The 20,364-nt window shown below is 30.9% G+C and overlaps 2 protein-coding genes across 3 annotated transcripts in view; one reads left to right on the top strand and one right to left on the bottom strand.

Annotated features, from left to right (window-relative positions):
* The window catches only part of GPATCH2 (G-patch domain containing 2), a 436,123-nt gene that overhangs the window by 74,676 nt on the left and 341,083 nt on the right, over positions 1–20,364 (top strand). Inside the window, exon 1 of one of the 2 annotated variants that reach the window (XM_031937378.1) lies at positions 1,824–1,926. The exons of the other annotated variant lie outside the window; for it this stretch is intronic. The gene's annotated coding sequence lies outside the window, so the exon portion shown is untranslated. Of the gene's footprint in view, positions 1–1,823; positions 1,927–20,364 lie in introns of those variants that run through there. 2 annotated transcript variants of the gene reach the window in all.
* SPATA17 (spermatogenesis associated 17) overlaps positions 1–20,364 on the bottom strand; it is a 252,730-nt gene that overhangs the window by 191,010 nt on the left and 41,356 nt on the right. The gene's annotated exons all lie outside the window — the stretch shown is intronic.

Here is a 20,364-nt window from a genome sequence, read left to right as displayed (position 1 = left end):
GATTTCTTTAATCTTTAAGATTTCTTAAATCATGTTTAAGTCAACATTGTTTTCTAAATTAGTTTTTTTAAATATAATTTAGTGGTTTAAGTACTTAGAATATTATATTAATATTCTCATGAACAGTGAAGTTAATATTTGTTGTTTAATTAGCTATGATGTCTTTTGAGTACAGCATAGTGCCTTTGTCTCTTGTAATGATAGCTATTTTTAAAGTTGGCACATTTCCAATAATAAAATTATTTTTTAAATTTCAAATTAAAAGAAATAATTAAAAAATTTAAATGAAGCAGATGCATTTTTCTCCAGATCATCATTTTAAAAATGTTTTTGATGTTGTCTTTTGTTTCTTACACCATATTTATTCCTAGTATCTTTCCTTCTCTCTCTCACTGACATTAACGATGTCCCATTGACAAAGAGCATTTTTTTTTAATGAGAAAAAAATAAGCACAATTTATACAATGAAAAAAGCAACTTGGACCTCCCACTTTCACCAAGGTAGAGAATATAGTTATTTTCTCATCTCTTCTTTCGAATCATGCTTAATCTTTACCATTTTATTACATTCACTTCCCCCTTCCCCAACCCTGTGGTTGTTCTTTCATTTACAATGTTATAGCTATTATGTATATTGTTTTCTTGGCTCTGCTTATTTCTTTGCATCAATTTATGTAAATATTTCCATGCTTCATTGTATTCTTCACATACATAATTTCTTGTAGCATAGTAATATTCCATTATATTCATGTACACTATTTGTTTAATCATTCCCCAATCTGTAGTCATCTATTTTGTTTCCAATTCTTTGCTATCACAAAAATGCTGCTCTACATATTTTGATATATGTAGGTACTTTCTTATTAATATCTTCATTAGGATATAACCCCAATAATGGAATCTCTGGTTCAAAAAGTATGAATATCTTAATCATTTTATTTACATAATTCCAAATTGCTTTCCAAAATGTTGGTGCAATCTCATAGATCTACCAAGATATTAGTGTGCCTCTCATTTCACAATCCCTCCAATATTAAGAATTGCCATTTTTTTAATTTTTGCTAAACTTCAGGGTGTGAAACACGATACTTAATAATTATTTTAAATTACATTTCTCTTATTATTAGTGATTCAAGGTATTCTTTCATGTGGATATAAATATATTGTAATTTTTCTTTGGAGAACCATTTATTCATATTCCTTGATCATGTATCACTTTTGGAATAGCTACTAGTTTTATAAGTAATTGTATATATTTAGGCAACCAAAATCTTATTGGAGAGATCTGATACAAAGATTTTTTCCCCCTATTTGACCACTTCCCTTCTTATCCTAGGTGCACTGTATCTCTGCCAAAGCTTTTCAGATTCATGTGATCAAAGTTTTATATGTTTTACCTTTTGTAATTGTTTTTATCTTTTGTTCAGTTAAAAATTCATTTCCTACTCATAGCTATGAGAGGTATATGATGTGATTTCCTTCTAGTTTTTTTATGGTCTGATCATTAATATCAAGACTCGGTATCAATTTAAATGTATTATGGATTATAGTGTAAGGTATTGACCTTAAGTCTGATTTGTGCAAGATTGCTTTCCAATTTTCCCATCAAGTTTTTATCAAATAGAAAGTTTTTTTCCTAGATAATTTATATCTCCAATATACCAAAATTTTTGGAATACAATTAAAGTAGGCCCTAGGGAGAAAATTCATTTCTCTAAACTCTTTTGCTAACAAAAAGGAGAATGAGAAGGAGGAATCTGGAAAGATTATGGAATAGATCAATAAACTTCATGCTCTCCATATTTCCCCCACAAAACAGAACAAATTTGTGCCTGTGGGCTGACATAGACTGGTGAAAAATCAAGAAAACTTGGGGCAGAAGAAAGATCCTTCTGGCACAACCCAAGAAGATAACAAAGACCACAGGTGTGTGTATGTATGTGTATGTGTGTGTGTGTGTGTGTGTGTGTGTTTGTACATATGTATGTATATATCTGTTAAAATATATCCATACTTAACTATAACCTGCTTGAGGGAAGTGGGGGAGATGAAAGGAAGAAAAAGAATAAGGTAAAAAACAAGTGTACAATAAAGAACAAAAGAACTGCCTACAAGAAAGAAAAAAAAAAGATGGACACTCATTAATGTCTTGAACTGGAAATTTATTGTTATATATCTTGAAAATCTCTCTGATGTTCTGCTGGGCACATGACAATGTTCTGTTTTGTTCTATTCTGTTTTATTTTGTTTTATTTTTCTGTCTTTTATTCTGTTTTTGTTTTGGGGAAGAGAATGAACAATTCAATGAATTGGTAATGCAACTTCAATTAAATACCAAATTAAAATTAAGAAAATCATAGAAGAAATCAAAAAAAATTTTAAAAAGCCAAAAAGCTAATACTTTAACAAATAAAAAATAGTTCCTAAAACAAAGAAAAAATGAATATAGCCGATTTGACTAAAACAAAGGAAAAAATGAATAATCGGCATCAAAAAAGAAAAGGAAGAATTCAAGAAAAATGAAAAAAGAATTAAAGATAAAATTAGGAAGTATTTAGCTCAATTAAATACCAATAAACTTGACAACTTAAATGAAATAAATAAATAGTTATACAAGTATGAAAAAAGAGATTATCAGAACAATAAATAGGGAACTTGAGCAACTCAGCTTCAAGTGAAGAAATTTAACAAGTCACAAACTAAAACAAAACAAAACAAAAATATCAACTTCAGGGCTAGATGGATTTACAAATAATTTCTATTAAACATTAAAAATCAATTCCACAATTACATAAAATGTTTGCAAAATTAACAAAAAAAGATACCTTTTGTGACTCAGATAAGGTCTTGACTCATAATATAGGGATACTTAAAAAGCAAACAACAATAAAAAAAAAAAAAAAGCTATATCCCAATATCCCTGATGAAAATTGATGACAAATTTAAACCAAATGTAAGCAAAAACATTGAAACCATATATTATAAAGATAATAGATTATGAACAAATTCGATTTATACCAGCAACTCAGAGTTTTATTTATTATTAGGAAACACAAGTTGTTTAACCACATTGGTAACAAATGAAGAAAAATCAATAGATGCAAAATTAGCTTTTTTTGGTTTTTAACAAAATATACCTACTTTTATTTAAAACTTAGAAAATACAGGAATAAAAGGCTTTTGCATTAAAATGTTAAATTGTCCATACCTAGAAAAGAGAGCAATAATAATAATAATAATATGTAACATATACAAACTAGAGTCTTTTCTATTGAAATCAGAGGTGAATCAAAGATGTCCACTGTCAGCCATCTATTTAACATAGAACTAGAAATGCTTGCTATAGGAATAACAAGGAAGTTGAGAGAAAAAAATTATAGGTAAAGAAAAAGCAAAATTTCTATTTTTTGCGGAGGTGCTGATAACAAGTCAACCAAAATTAATCTTAGTAAATTTGCGGGATACAAAATATAATATATACAAATAATGCCTATTCCTACATAATACCAATAAAACCCAACAAGAATGTATGGAAGGAAAATATCTATTTAAAGAAATCATAAAATGTGCAAAATATTTGAGGGTCTATTTCCCAATTCATATACAAAAATATATGAATACAGCTATAAAAAGTAGAAATAGACAAATGTGAAAATATTATTAGCTATAGGATGTCACAATAAAAGTGACAATACTACTTAATTAAATTTACATATTCAATGCAATAATTTAATTTCATAAGAAAAGTAATACTAGGTAGCTTATTTATTTAAAACAATCTTATTCCAGGCTTCTCTGCTTTCCCTCTCCTTCTAGATCCAAATCCATGTCATTTTTCTAATCCTCCAATCCACCAGCTTTTTTTTTTTTAAGTAAACATCTTTGATTCTAGTCTTACCTGTAGAATCACCTCACCAGCTCTACATTTACTCTCTCTTTTTACAACTATTAAATTTATTTGCTCATTTATTTAATTATTTTTGGACATGATGCACAATTATTTTTTAAATTTTAAAAAATTAATTTTTATTTTTATTAATTTTAATAACTAAAATTTAAATTTAAATAAAAGAACTAAATTATTTTAAAATTGATCTTTCATTTTCATGTTAACTTGATTTTTTCTTTTTTTTTCAATTTATTTATTTTTAAATATACATTGCTTTGTGAATCATGTTGTGAGAGAAAAATCAGAGTAAAAGGGAAAAACCATGGGAGAGGTATAAAACAGAAAAAAGAAATGAACATAGCATGTTTTGATTTACATTCAGTTTCCATAGTTCTTTTTCAGAATGCAGATCCCTTTTCTGTCCAAAGTTGATTAGGATTGCTTTGGATCAATGAACCACTGACAAAAACCAAGTCTTTCACAGATGATCATTGCACATTCTTGCTGGTACTGTATATGATGTATTCGTGATTCTGCTTGTTTTGCCCAGCATCAATTCATGTAAATTTTTCCTGGCCTTTCTAAGATAATCTTGTTCATCATTTTTTTAGAGAATAATAGTATTCCATTATCTTCATATACCACAAACTGTATCATTCTCACATTGATGGATATTTTCCAATTCTTTGTTACCATAGAAAGAGTTTTCCAAACCTATTTGTGGGTCCTTTTTCCTCCTTTATGATTTCCTAGGGATACAGACCCAGTAGTGGCACTGCTGGGTCAAAGGACAAGCAGAATTTGATAACCTTTTGGGCATAGTTCTAAATTGTTCTCCAGAATGATTGGATGATTTCACAACTCCACCTACAATGCATTAGTGTCCCAGTTTTCCCACATCTTCTCCAGCATTTATTATCTTTTCCTATTGTTTTAGCCAATATGAGAAGTATGAGATGGTACCTCGGAGTTGTTTTAATTTGCATTTCTCTAATCAATAGTAATCTGGAACATTTTTATATGATTATAGATATATGAAAATGATCTGTTCATATTCTTTGACCATTTATCAATTGGGGAATGATTTGCATTATTATAAATTTGATACAATTTTTTGTGTATTTTAGAAATGAGATCTTAATCAGAAATACTGGCTGTAAAGATTTTTTCTCAGCTTTATACTGCTTTTAAAATCTTGTTTCTGTTGATTTTGTTTGGGCAAAACCTTTTTAATTTAATGTAATCAGATAAGTAAATTATCCCTTGCTCTCCTAATTTACTTATGGTATCAGCCTTTATGCCCAAATCATGGACCCCTTTTGACTTTATTTAAATATTCTGTGTGAGATATAGATCTATGTTGAGTTTCTGACATTATCTTCCAGTTTTGCCAGCAATGTTTTTAAAAAATAGTAATAGAAGCTGGAGTTTTGTGGGCTTATCAAATACTAGATTGTTATAAGTTTCAATTATTGTGTTTTGTGTATCTAAACTAACCTATCCCACTAAATCACCGCTGTATTTCTTAGGCAGTATCAAATGGTTTTAATGATTTCTGCTTTATAATATAGTTGTAGTTCTGATACAGCTTAAACCCATCATCCTTTGTATTTTTTTTTCATTAATTCCCTTGATATTCTTAACATTTTGTTCTTTCAGACGAATTTTGTTGCTATTTTTTCTAGTTACATAATTTTTTTTTTTTTTGGCAGTGTGATTGAGTATGGCACTGAACTCAAGGAGGCCAATTTAGGCAGAATTGTCATTTTTTATTATATTAGCTAGGCCTACCCATGAGCACTTTATATTTTTCTACTTGTTTAGATTTTACTTTGTGTGAGAAGTGTTTTATAATTCTGTTCATATAGTCCTTGAGTTTATCTTGGCAGGTAGACTACCAAGTATTTTACTTTATCTATATTAATTTTAAATGGAATTTCTCTTTCTTTCTTGCTAATGGTATTTGTCAGTAATATACATAAATGCTGGTGATTTATATAGGTTTATTTTATATCCTGCAACTTTGCTAAAGCTGTGAATCATTTCCTGTAGGCTTTTGGATTATTTTCTAGAGTTCTTTAAGTATATCATCACATAATCTGCAAAGAGTGATAGTTGTATTTCCTAATTCCTTTAATTTATTTTTCTTTTCTTATTGAGATTATCATTTGATTTCTATTGATTTTGTTATTGATAAGGTTGATTGTGGTAATATTTTTCCTGATATTGAACCAGCCCTGAATTCCTGGTATAAATCTCACTTGATTATTATAAATTATTCTGCTGATAAGTTGCTATAATCTTTTTGCTAATATTTTATTTTAAATTTTTGCATCGATATTTATTAGGGAGATTGGTCATTCTCTGTTTTGGCTCTTCCTAATTTAGGTATCAGTACCATATGTGTGTCATAGAAAGAATTGAGCAGTACTTGTTTTTACATATTTTTCCAAATAGTTTACAAAGTATTGAAATTAATTGCTCTTTAAATGTTTGGTAAAATTCACTTGTGAATCCATATGGCCCTTGAGTTTTTTTCTTAGGGAGTTCATAAATGGCTTGTTCAATTTCTTTTTCTAAAATGGGACTATTTAAGTAATTTATTTCCTCTTCTGTTAATCTGGAGAATTTATATTTTTGTATATATTCGTCCATTTCAGTTGGATTGTCAGACTTGCTGCCATATAGGTAGGCAAAATATCTTTTAATTAATGTTTTAATTTCTTTGTTATTGGTGGTAATTTCACCCTTTTAATTTTTGGTGCTGGTGATTTGGTTTTTTCCTTTCCTTTTTCTAATCAAATTAACCAAAGGCTTATCTATTTTGCTGGGGGTTTTTTTTTCCATAAAACCAACTCTTAGATTTGTTTATTAGTGCAATGGTTTTCTTATTTTCATTTTTATTAATCTCTCCTTTGAGTTTTAGAGTTTCTAATTTGGTATTTGAGTTTTTAATTTATTTTTCTAGCTTTTTTAGTTGCATGCTCAATTCATTGATCTCCTCTTTCCCTATTTTATTCCGTAACTATTTAGAGGTATAAAATTTCCCCTAAGAACTGCTTTGGCTGCATCCCATAGGTTTTACTATGTTGTCTCATTATTGTCATTCTCTGGGATGAAATTATGGATTGTGTCTCTGATTTGTTGTTTGACCCACACATTTTTTAGAATTTATTTAATTTCCAATTGATTTTTAGTTTATCTTTCCCTGACCCTTACTGAATACAATTTTATTGCATTGTGTTGGTAAAAGGAAGCATTTAATATGTTTGTCTTTTTGCATTTGATTGTGAAATTTTTATGCCCTAATACATGGTCAGTTTTTGTGTAGGTGCCATGTTCTGCTGAGAAAAAGGCATATGCTTTCTGTCTCTTTTCACTTTTCTACAGAGGTTTATTATATCTAGGTTTTCTAGGGTCCTATTCACCTCCCTAGTTTCTTTCTTATTTTGTGGTTAAATTTGCCTGATTCTGAGAAGGTAGGTTGAGGTCCCCCACTAATAGAGTTTTCCTGCCTATTTATTCCTGTAACTGGCTTAAAATCTTCTCTACGAGTTTGGCTGTTCTACCATTTGGTGCGTACACATTTAGTTTCATTACTACTTTATTGTTTATGATCCCCTTTATCAATATGTACTTTCCTTCCGTATCTCTTTTAATAAGATGTTTTTATTTTTGTTTTATCTGAGATCAGAATTTCTGCCACTGCTTTTTATACTTCAGCTGAAGCATAGTAAGTTCTTTTCCAGCCTTTTACCTTTACTCTGTATGTGTCGCTGTCAAATGTATTTCTTGTAAACAACATATTGTAGTATTGTTTTTTAATCCACTCTGATATTTCAAGGGAAATATTCATCCCATTCATATTCAGAGTTATGATTACCAGCTACATTCTATTTTCTCTCATATATATATATATATATATATATATATATATATATATATATATATATTTGTTCTTTTTCCACCCTGTCCTTAGTTAATGCGTATTTTTACCCATCCTGTTCACTACCTTATCTCCTATAACCCCTGCCCCTTCTCTTAGTAGTGTTTTTAACCCACCCCACCCACTACTTTATCTGCTATTATCTCTTCCCCCCATCTCTTATCTTTTCCCCCAGTGTTTCTGCCCTCCTTTTTAGCCACCCCCTCCCTTTACTTTCCCATTTCTCCTCCTACTTCTTTATAGGGTTAGAAATTTTTATAACCAACTGAATGTTATTATTCTCTTAGAGGCAAAACTAATGAGACCAACCTTCAGACAATGTTAATCCCCCTCTATTCTTTTCCTCCATTGTAATAGGTCTTTTGCCTTTTCATGTAATGCAGTTGTGCAATACTCCCCCTTTCCTCTTTTTCAAGTACAGACCTTTTTCTACCCCCTTGAAGTCTTTTTCTTTGATATCATCTCATCAGAGTCCATTCACAATCACACCTTCAGTCCATGTGATCCCCCTTCTGTCTGACCCCCATGTGTGTGTGTGTGTGTGTGTGTGTGTGTGTATTTCCTCCATTTATTTTTCTATGCTTCTCGTCTCATACTTCATAATGTTAAAGGGGAGCACATGTAAAGAAAAGTATAACTAATAATAAACCTATAAAATTATGCTACTGATTTTTTTGTCGAATGATGAATAATTATTACTCATTTTTCAAAAAATATATTAGCTTGAGACATTACTGGAATATGTGATCAACACAATTTTTAAAAATTAGTGTAATGGAAACATGTTACAGGGTATAACATTATGACATAATGTCCAAAAAGTATTGCAAAGCTCTTTTAACTCTGATATCATTGTATCATTTCAGTAGTTTTAAATTTCCCTCAATGGATCTTTGTCAAATATTAGAAATTGCCTCTAAAACTATCAAAGAATCCTCAGACAATAATTGTCTCTATATTTCCTTTAATCTTTATTAGATGATCTCATACTTCCCTTTAAGGTGATATTCATTTTTCAGTGAAAGAAGATGTAATGTTATATACTTCAACAACAATACTATATGATGACCAGTTCTGATGGATCAGGCCATCCTCAGCAACGAGATCAACCAAATCATTTCTAATGGAGCAGTAATGAACTGAACTAGCTATGCCCAGAAAAAGAACTCTGGGAGATGACTAAAAACCATTACATTGAATTCCCAATCCCTATATTTATGTACACCTGCATTTTTGATTTCCCTCACAAGCTAATTGTACAATATTTCAGAGTCTGATTCTTTTTCTACAGCAAAATAACGTTTTGGTCAGGTATACTTATTGTGTATCTAATTTATATTTTAATATATTTAACATCTACTGGTCATCCTGCCATCTAGGGGAGGGGGTGGGGGGGGTAAGAGGTGAAAAAATTGGAACAAGAGGTTTGGCAATTGTTAATGCTGTAAAGTTACCCATGTATATATCCTGTAAATAAAAGGCTATTAAATAAAAAAAAAATAAAAAAAAAAGAACTGACAGGAGCACTTTAAACAAAAAAAAAAAAAAGAAAGAAGATGTAATGACTTATGTGTCCTCATGTAAATTATATAAGTTTTAGAATATAAGGTGTGGAACAATGATAAGCATACATAGATTCTCAATAAATAATGCTTGGAGGTCATCTATATACTTTACCCTTCTTTAAAAGCATTCAAATGCTGTATTCTAGATATTTACTTAAATAATATATATATGGTCTTGAGACTTTTTCAAATCCTTTGCTCATCTTGAGGATTAGTGAGTATCTTAAACTCAACATATCCAAAATAGAACTCATTATCCTTCCCCAAAAAATCTTCCTTCTTGCCAAAAGGCACCAAGATCTTTTCAGTTTTACAACTTCAGAGTCATCTTCAATTCTTCACTCTATGTTCCCACCTACTGTCAAATCTTTTTGGTTTTTTGGTTAGAATCTTTGCTTTTGGTTTTGATCCACTAACTCTTGCATCATAACTAAAAAGGTACATGAACCTACTGACCCTGAACACAAACAGTAGATTTCTTCTTATCAGTGATCTGTACTTGAAAATAATTCCAAAGAATCTGACTTTTACATGAGCCTGTTTGTCTTACTTTTTTTAGTTTCCATAAGCATTAGATTTGTATTTGAAGTGGAAGCCTTAAAAATAGATAGTTTATTTCAAACAAGCAGAAAAACTTACATTAAAAAAACCTGTACCTAAAGAGTTTAAGCAATATTAAGTTTAATGTAATTCAATTGCAAACATAGGAAATTAAAATGAGTCAATTGATAAAATTACAGGCTCAATGTAGTACAGTACTTCAGATGTCAGGTAGGTTATCCAGTCCAAACCATTCTAGGAGTGTCCAATAAGTTATTCAACATGTGGTCACTCAGAATATTTTAGATGACTTTCAATGAAGGTGAATTCCCTACTTCTAGAAACTATTTCAAGTGTTAGTGGCTCTAATTAAGTGAAATATTTATCTTATCTTGAAGTAAAATCTGCCACCTAGAATTTCTATCCATTGATCCTAATTCTTCTGCCCTCCAGGAATAAGCATAAAAAGTTTTCAATATGAAATCGATTTAACATAATATCCCAAAATTCTTCACTTCTCCAAGTGTAGTATCTTGAAGTTCTTCAGTCAATTTTTGGCAAGTTTTCTGGTTTTCTTACCTTTTCATCCTCTATACATTCTCTAACTTTACAATGTCTTTGCTAAAACACAATCCCCCAAAGTGTGTACAATATTCTCCAATGTAGCTTGACTTTCCATGTACAGAAACTTATATAATTCATTATGACTTCAAAGATGCTCTTGTCTATGTTTCCTTCTGCTTTCCTCATGTTCAAGTTTGTTCATTTTAAATGAATTCTCTTTTCTTTCAATGACTCTTTTCCCTATTTCCCTGTTTCCTATTTCCAGTCTCTTCATTTCCTAATTCCCATAATCCTGCTATTGAAAAAAAATTCTTGGAACAAATATGCATGGGACACAAAATAAATTCCCATTATTGATCATATCAGAAAATGTTATATCTCATTCTGTATCTTTAGTCCATTACATCTCTATTTGGAAACGTTAGCATGCTCTATCAATATTTTCCCTAGAATCTGGTTGGTCATTGGATTTCTTTAGTCAATCAAAGTTAATCTTTGCAACATTCATAATTCAATGTAACTTGCTCATTTCATTATGTAACAGTTCATATAAGTCTCCTAAGGTTTTTCTAAATTTGCCCCTTTTGTAATTATTTATAACATAAAAAATATTCCTTTACATATCAGTTTTAGCCATCCCTCATTGCTTTGTATCATCTAGAAATTTGATAAAAATGTTATTTATACCCACATCCAAAACATTGATGAATAATATGTAAGCAGAATTGGGGCAATAACAGAACAAAAGAAATATTCCAGTAGAGACCCCTTTGCAAAGAGATGTCAACTGAATAATCAACAGTCTTTCGGTCTATTAAGTAAGTCAACTCACATCTCTCCATATAATCCACAAGTACATAGCATGAGGTTTTGTCAAATGTCCCACCCATCTTGAATTGAATGTTCCGATAGGTATCTCAAACTCAACATATCAAAAAACAGAACTTATTATTTTGTTTTTCTCTCCCAAACTTTTATCTTTTAACATCTTTCCTGTCAAGGGTACCAACATTTTTTTCAGCTTTGCAACTTCAGGGTCATCTTTAATTTTTCACTCTATTATCCCATCTCTAATCAAATCTTTCTTGTTTTTATTTTCCTAACATCTCTTTGTATATATCCTCTTCTCTCTACTCACCTAAAAATTATTCTATCAAAAGTCCTCATCATCTCCTGCCTTGACTGTTGCAATAATCTCCTTATTGGTCTCCCTTTTCTGTTATCTCTCTTCTCCAATTTATCTTTTAGTCAGTTAGAAAAATTAATATTTAAGCAAAATAATTGGGAGAATTTGTTACAAAGGTAGGATTTAATTGGTGTTATCTTATAACTGCTTATTTCTCCTTCATTCTATATATCTCATCTGTTGACATATTTTGTCCATTCTGTCTCCACAATATCTCTTAATCAATCTTTATTTCTCTATTTCCAGGCACCCCAACCTAGTCAAACCTTACCATCCCTCACCGATATTATTATAATAGACCTCTGCCTAATTGATCTCTTTGATTCTCCACACATCAATCCATTGCTTATTCAGTTGCCAAAGCAATTTTTTTAAAACACAGAAATGATTATGTTACATCCATATTCAATAAAGTGATTTCTGTTACTTTTAGGATCAACTGTAACCTCCTGTCTTTAACATTTAAAGTCCTTTACAGCTTAATATGTCCTAATTTTCTAGTCTAATTACATTTTCTTCTCTTGCACATCCTCTACAATAGAACATCACTCACCCAGTTGCTGTGTATATGTATATATATATATATATATATATATATGTATGAAATATACTTTTGCAGGAAATTTCACATGTAAGAGACATTGAATGAGAATTCTCAAGAATTTTACATGGGGGAGATTCTTAGCTCAATAATAAACATGTAAATTGAAAGCAATGAAACATATAGACTATTTGAGAAATTCCAATTAGATACACACATTTACATCAAAAGTGATTTCATTCTAATGAGAATTGAAATCTTAATGATAATTCTCAACTTACATAACACTATTGCTAAAAAGCTGATGATAACATATCATCAAATTGCTACCTATCCAGTGGATCCTGCTATGTGATCATTTGAAAAAAACAAGAAAAGCCAAGTATTTCTACTTGGCATATAGAAAACACAGCAGAAAAGCAGAGATAGAAAACAGTATATATCAAATAGAGAGGAGAGACAGAAATGAAGAACAAAAGAGAGTAAAAGAGAAAACATTTCCTATTCCAAAATTAAGAAGAAAATGACCTAAAGTTCTATCTGCTACTTGTCAAGCCACATGCTGAACTCCAAGTTTTCTCAGCTCTACCCTCTTGAAACCAGAGCATAATTATAATTACAGTTTGTACATTTTAAGTTCTGTCATGTTTGAAGATAAGTGAAGACAATCTCTTCTTTTTAAAAGGAAAAAGTCAGTAGGGAATCTAAATGTCCTACACAATTCACAATTTAAAGTCAACTCATCTATCTATGACCCAAGAAGAGCAATTTTTTTCTTGAGAACGATGGATTTTGGCTAGGAAAGTGACACAAAAAGAGTAATTCTTCCCCAAATCACTCTCCGAGCTATGATTATTGGATTATAGAATCTCTGAGTCAGATTTTACTTTAGAGATTGAATACAAGTCATATCAAAATATTTGCAATATGTTGCAATAATTTCAATATTTGCAACAAGTGTTCATCCATTGGCTATCAATTCTGTCATCTCTGACAGATTAGATTTCCTTAGATGAAGCCTATTTTATAACTTCCCTTCCTTGCTCCTACTTCTATCCTCTAGAAACAGAAGAAATCAAATCACTTTAACATACAACAGACTTTCTATAATAAAATAGTGTGTTCCCTGATATTTTTATGGTTTATACAAATAAGATTGATTTTTTTTGAAACCAAACATAAGAATTTACACTTTTTTACTTATTAACTTTCATCTTATTTACACTATTGAAGCCTGTCAATAACTGCTGAATCTTAATTGTAATACCAAGTGTTAACTATCCCTCATTTATGTCATTGGTGAATTTTTTTATAATATTTTATTTTTATGTTTATAATAATGCCATCTATTTAAATAGACAAATAAATTTATGATCGCATCGATTTTAATTTATAAGTACTCTCCAATGACACAAATTCCAAAGCATCCATACCTACCTGTATATTTGTCCATATTCTCTTAATAAGTTCATCACAAGGATTTACTCAAATTGCTAGAGACTTTTCTCTTGTTATCATAAGAATATAAGTAAGCTATTCTGGCTATCATCTGCCATTCTTCATTCCTTACCATATCTTCTCTTCCTATCATAGAAATCTTTGATGAGATTTTTCACTTTTCTTCATCTTTGAAATTCCTCTTTGGTTATATGCTAAAGGCTGTTTCATATACCTACTGAAAATTAAACTGGCAACTTTATTTTTTTTAATTTTCTTTTTTTTTAATAATTATAACTTTTTATTAACAGAACCCATGCCTGGGTACTTTTTTTTTTTTTTTACAACATTATGCCTTGCACTCATTTCTGTTCTAACTTTTCCCCTCCCTCCCTCCACCTCCTCCCCCAGATGGCAAGCAGTCCTATACATGTTAAATATGTCACAGTATATCCTAGATACAATACCGAACAGTTCTCTTGTTGTACAGGGAGAATTGGATTCAGAAGGTAAAAATAACCTGGGAAGAAAACCAAAAATGCAAACAATTTACATTCATTTTCCAGTGTTCTTTCTTTGGGTGTAGCTGCTTCTGTCCATCAATGATCAATTGAACCTGAGTTAGATCTTCTCTTTGTCAAAGAAATCCACTTCCATCAGAATACATCCTCATACAGTATCATTGTTGAAGTATATAATGATCTCCTGGTTCTGCTCATTTCACTTAGCATCAGTTCATGTAAGTCTCACCAATCCTCTCTGTATTCATCCTGCTGGTCGTTCTTACAGAACAATAATATTCCATAACATTCATATACCACAATTTATTCAACCATTCTCCAATTGATGGGCAGACATTCCATTTCCAGTTTCTAGCGACCACAAAAAGGACTGCCACAAATATTTTGGCATATACAGATCCCTTTCCCATCTTAAGTATTTTTTTGGGGGGGATATAAGCCCAGTAGTAACACTGCTGGATCAAAGGGTATACATGGTTTGATAACTTTTTGGGCATAATTCCAGATTGCTCTCCAGAATAGTTGGATTCGTTCACAATTCCACCAACAATGCATCAGTGTCCCAGTTTTCCCACATTCCCTCAAACATTCATCATTATTTTTTCCTGTCATCTAGCAATCTGACAGGTGTGTAGTGGTATCTCAGAGTCTGGCAACTTGATTATGACATCCTTGGCTATGAAAATCCATGTAACAATGAAAAATAAAAACATCATTTATAGCTTTGTTCAAATCATTGCTAAAAATATGCTCAATAGACTACATACAAATTCCTAGATATTTTACTGCAAATACTCTTTATATTTGACGTCTAACCATTAACAATGCTCTTTTGCTTTAGTCATTCAATTGCCATTAATTGTCCTATCATTTACTTCACATCTCTCTTTTTTCAGTTAATATGTTAGTAATTAAATGCCTATTATATTCCATTAATTCCAATTAAATTAAGGTTATTGGAAAAAAAACTTATTTTTTTATATCTAATTTATAATCTAATTTTTTTTTTTATATCTAAAACAAAAGTGTTTAGATTTCAACCTGGTAACCTGATCTTGATTCCTACATTCTTGTTTTTTTTTTTCTAATTAAGCATACTAAAGCTGCTCAGAGAGAAGATTTTGAAACGTTTGCTGTCAGAGACTTTGTTGTTGTCAATTACCTATTAGCACTGCTAAAAATCAGTGCTATAACCTACAAGTCACAGGATAACTGTGATGAGGGCAAAATCAAAGGAAAAAAGTTACAACTTATTAAATAAGATTGGCATATTAAATTAATTCAAGGACTTAGTCCTTTATCAATATTGAAGCCTCTAATTGTGGTAAAATTGAAAGTCACTCTGAACAGTCAATTAAATGAATGATCTGTTTCTAGAAGTGATGCCTTGAAAATGGGGATATTTCTGGGACAAATTATGATTGGGCAAATGAAAATGATTAAGTGAATAGGAAGCATTTTTAAAATAATATGAGGGATTTAAGAAGAGAAAGATCATTTTTGGTTGGGGGAAAAGAAAAAGCTTCACATATTTACTGAATTAATTGCTGAAAAGAACTTGAGAAGTTATCTAACCAGAGCCACAATATAATAGAAATTCCATCATGCTATCCCAGACAAATGTATATATAGCATTTGCTAGAAAATGTCTTTCTCATTCATTCTTCTATATAGCATCTCCTTCCACTTTCAGTCAATTTTAAAGCAAATTCTTTTTTTTCCATGTCAGTCCTTTCAAATGTTTGCAATAACAAGAGGTGCATTGTCATACTCCTTCCTCTGAGCCCCAACTACGAACCAGTATTTTCCTGATGCTAAATATCACCATGTCCTTCAACTGAATCATGCTGTAAGGGTTCTAATTATGTTGTCATCCAAATCACTCTTCTTTATATGACCAGAAACTTATAAATGTCATTATAAAAATGTGTCACTCATAAATGAATCCAGTACTTGAGATGTGTAGCACAGAGAGACATATCTCAAGTCCTTTTCTCAAGTAGAAAAATTAACCTACATTTTGTATCGACGATGGTATTAGTTGGTCCTGGCAGAACCACAAAAATACTATACTTGTAAAGGTCAGTGGAAAATTGTCCTTTGGGCTACATACTTAGTGTAATTGAAATTCTAAATGTTTTCTGGCTTTTTCTACTATCTCTGGTGGTCAATTCTCCTGGCTAATTGTTAGCTTGGTTCCTGCACTATAAAGTTTGGTTGCTAGGAATTCCTTAGAAAGAAACTATTATGGGCATCTCTTTCTTTTTCTGGGATTTTTCTTTGACTTTTCTTTTGGATCAGACAGATACATGCTTTTAAACTAAATTTCATTTTACATGTAAATAGGTAAATTCTTCACCAAAACCTAATATGAATTATAGGTGCCTTCAATTACTATCTTTAAGAAATATTTATGCAAAAATACAACTTAGTCACTTTTTACTTCTTCCTTTCTCTTCTCTCACCACTTGCCAAACTTCAGATGCTTTCCACCCTGCCTTATCTCTGCATTGTCTCATAGAGAAAGTGGCACCTAAGCTAAACCTTAAAGAAGAGATACATTTCAACAGTCAGAGATGAGAGAAATCCATTCTAAGCAAAGGACAAAAGTATCCATGAGCAAAGGCTGAAGAAGATAGGATGAGATTGGGGAACAGGTAACACTTTGATTAAAAAGTAAAATGCATAGAGAGAGAAATGTGAAAAGTGTCTAGGCTGAAGACACATTTTGAAGTAGTTAGCATAAGAATAATGATTGAAGCTAGAACAGATAAATTCTAATGGAGTTTATACTATGTCAAAGTATTGGCTAATATAGAGACTGAAGTTCACTAAAATCCTTAATCTAGTCACAACAACGGTTATTTAGTTATACTTCTTCAATCCTATATTTGTAAAGTTGACATTTGAAAATTCAAATATAATACTTCATATTTACTTCCATTTACATTTACTTCCAAGTAAATTTAATCTTATAAGGATCAGTCTATTTTTCTAACCCTGACAAGTCAATTTTGGAATTGATTCTATTGATCAATATATTAACTCTTCAATCCGATGTCATTTAAAAATTAAACATATTTATGATTGCATCCAAGTTATTGCTAAAATGTTGAACAATGCAGGGTTATAGACTATTTCTGATGCCCTCAAAAATGTATTTTCACTGAAGATTTTCCCTGGTGTCATAAAAAATGTACTACATGAAATCTAAATAGAAGATTCCTTTTTGATGGACATCCTCCAAATGCTATCTTTATGTTTTAGTTCAAATTTATTTATTTATTTTAATATACATTGCTGTATGAATCATGTTGAGAGAGAAAAATCAGAACAAAAGGGAAAAACCATGGGAAAGGAGAAAAAAAAAAAAAACATAAAAAGAAGTGAACATAACATATGTTAATTTACATTCAATTTCCATAGTTCTTTTTCTGGGTCAGATGACCTCTTTTGTCCAAAGTTGATTACAATTGCTTTGACTCACTGAACCACTGAGAAAAAACCAAGAATTTCACAGCTGATAATCGCATATTCTTGCGTTACTGTGTATGATGTATTCATGAGCTTGTTTTGCTCAGAATCAGTTCATATAAATCTTTCCATACCTTTCTAAAATCATCTTGTTTATCATTTTTATAGAACAATAATATTCCATTATCTTTATATGCCACATTCAGCTGCTTCCCAATTGTTAGGCACTCATTTTCCAATTCTTTGTTACCACAAAAAGGAATGCCACAAACATTTTTGCATATGTGGGTCCTTTTTACTCCTTTATGATTTTCTTGGGATACAGACCCAACAATAGCACTGCTGGATCAAAGGGTATGTACAGCTTTATAGCCCTTTGGGCATAGTTCCAGATTGAATTCCAGAATGGTTAGATTATTTCACAATGACACCAATAATACATAAGAGTCCCAGTTTTCCCACATCCCCTCCAACATTTATCTATCTTTTCCTGTTATCTCAGTCAATATGAGAAGTATGAGATGTACTTCAGAGGAGTTTTAATATGAATTTCTCTAATCAATAGTGAGTTGGAGCATTTTTTCATAAGATTATAGATGGCTTTCTCATCTGAAAATTGTCTGTTCATATCCTGACTATTTATCACTTGGGGAATGACTTGTATTCTTAAATTTGACATCGTTCTTCATACATTTTAGAAATTAGACCTTTATCAGAAACACTAGCTAGAAAGATTTTTTTCCCAGCTTTGTACTTTCACTTTAATCTTGTTTCTATTGATTTTGTTTGGAGGAAAAAACTTTTTAATATAATCAAAGTTATCCATTTCGCTTTTCATAATGTTCTCTAGCTCTTCTTTGGTCATAAATTCCTACCTTTTCCAAAGGTGTGATAATTATCCCTTACTTCCTAATTTGTTTATGGTATTATCCTTTATGCCCAAATTGTGTACCCATTTTGACCTTATTTTGGTATGGATATGAGGTGTAAGTCTATCCCAAGTTTCTGACATTATTTTCCAATTTTGCCAGCAATTTTTGTCAAAAATTGAGTTCTTATTCCAGAAGCTGGAGTTTGGGAGTTTATCAAATATTAGATTGCTATAGGTCTTGATTACTGTGTCATGTGTATCTAATCTATTCCACGGATTTGCCCCTCTAATTCTTAGTCAGTACCAAACGGTTTTGATGACTGTTGCTTTATAATATAGATTTAGGTTTGGTATGTTAATCCACCACTCTTTGTAATTTTTTTTCATTAATTCTTGACCTTTTGTTCCTCAAGATGAATTTTGTTATTATTTTTACCAGTTCTATAATTTTTTTTACTTCTATAAAATAAATTTCAATTTAATTGGTATGGCACTGAACCAGTAGATCACTTTAGTCAGAATTGTCATTTTTATTATATTAGCCTGGCCTATCCATGAGCAATTGATACTTTCCCAATTGTTTAGATTTGACTTTATATAGTGTGAGAAGTATTTTATGATTGTGTTCCCAAAGTTCCTGGGTTGGTCTTGGCAGGTAGACACACAAATATTTTATTCTGTCTTATTTTAAATTCAATTATTCTTTGTATTTCTTGCTGATGGATTTTGTCAGTAATATATAGAAATGATGATGATTTGTGTAGATTTATTTCATATCCTTCAACTTTGCTAAAACTATAAATTGTTTTCAGTAGGTTTTTGGATAATATTCTAGATTTCTCTAAGTATATCATCATATTATCTGCAAAGAGCAATAATTTTATTTACTCACTGCCTATTCTAATTCCTTTAATTATGATGTTGAAAAATAGTGGTGATAATGGGTTGTAAAGTCCAGGCTAGCTCCCTGGAGACCACAGGAACAGTCAGAGTCAGGATAAGCAAAAGTCCTTGGTCTTTAGGGGGAGAAGTGTAGAAGACAGACAAACTGCCACAGGCTCACCACCAATCTTTCTCCTCCTCCTCCTGCTGAAAAGTGAGTCTGGCTTATCTCACACCACTCTCTTATCCTTCCTATGATTATGTGTATACACCAAACATCCAGCCAGCACAGAACAATGAGAAGGGCCATTTTTCCAAACATATGCTAATAGAATCATTGTCCAATAGGTAATTAGCTTTAAAAGTGCTCAGTTGTCTGATTCAAGCACACCTTTTAAGAGTTTCAGCCCTTTACAATGGGCATCCTTGTTTTACCTCTACTCATATTGGAAATGAGTCCAACTTCTCTGCATTACAAATACTTGCTGTTGGTTTTAAAGAGATACTGCTTATTATTTTAAGTTTTCTTTAGCCCTATGCTCTCTATGTTTTTAATGGAAATGGGTGCTGTATTTTGTCACAAACTTTTTTGGCATCTATTATTATATGATTTCTGTTGGTTTTGCTATTGATATAGGTGATTATGGTATTGGTTTTGCTGATACTAAACCTGCATTCCTGGTATAAATCTCACTTGATCTTAGTGTATTATCTCCCTAACAAGTTCTCTTTACTAATATTTTATTTTAAAATTTTGCATCAATATTCATTAGGGAGATTGGTTTGTAATTTTCTTTCTTTGTTTTGGATCTTCCTGGTTTAAGTATTAGTACCATACCTGTGTCATTAGGAATTTGGTAGGACTCCTTGTTTACCTATTTTTCCAAATAGTTTACATAGTATTGGAATTAATTCTTCTTTAAATGTTTGATAGAATTCATTTGTGAA

This window comes from Sarcophilus harrisii, chromosome 4 (genome assembly GCF_902635505.1).
Source record: "Sarcophilus harrisii chromosome 4, mSarHar1.11, whole genome shotgun sequence".
In the NCBI taxonomy this organism is placed as follows: domain Eukaryota; kingdom Metazoa; phylum Chordata; class Mammalia; order Dasyuromorphia; family Dasyuridae; genus Sarcophilus; species Sarcophilus harrisii.
Note: the sequence above shows the minus strand (reverse complement) of the source record. Positions and strands in the feature narration are given on the sequence as shown.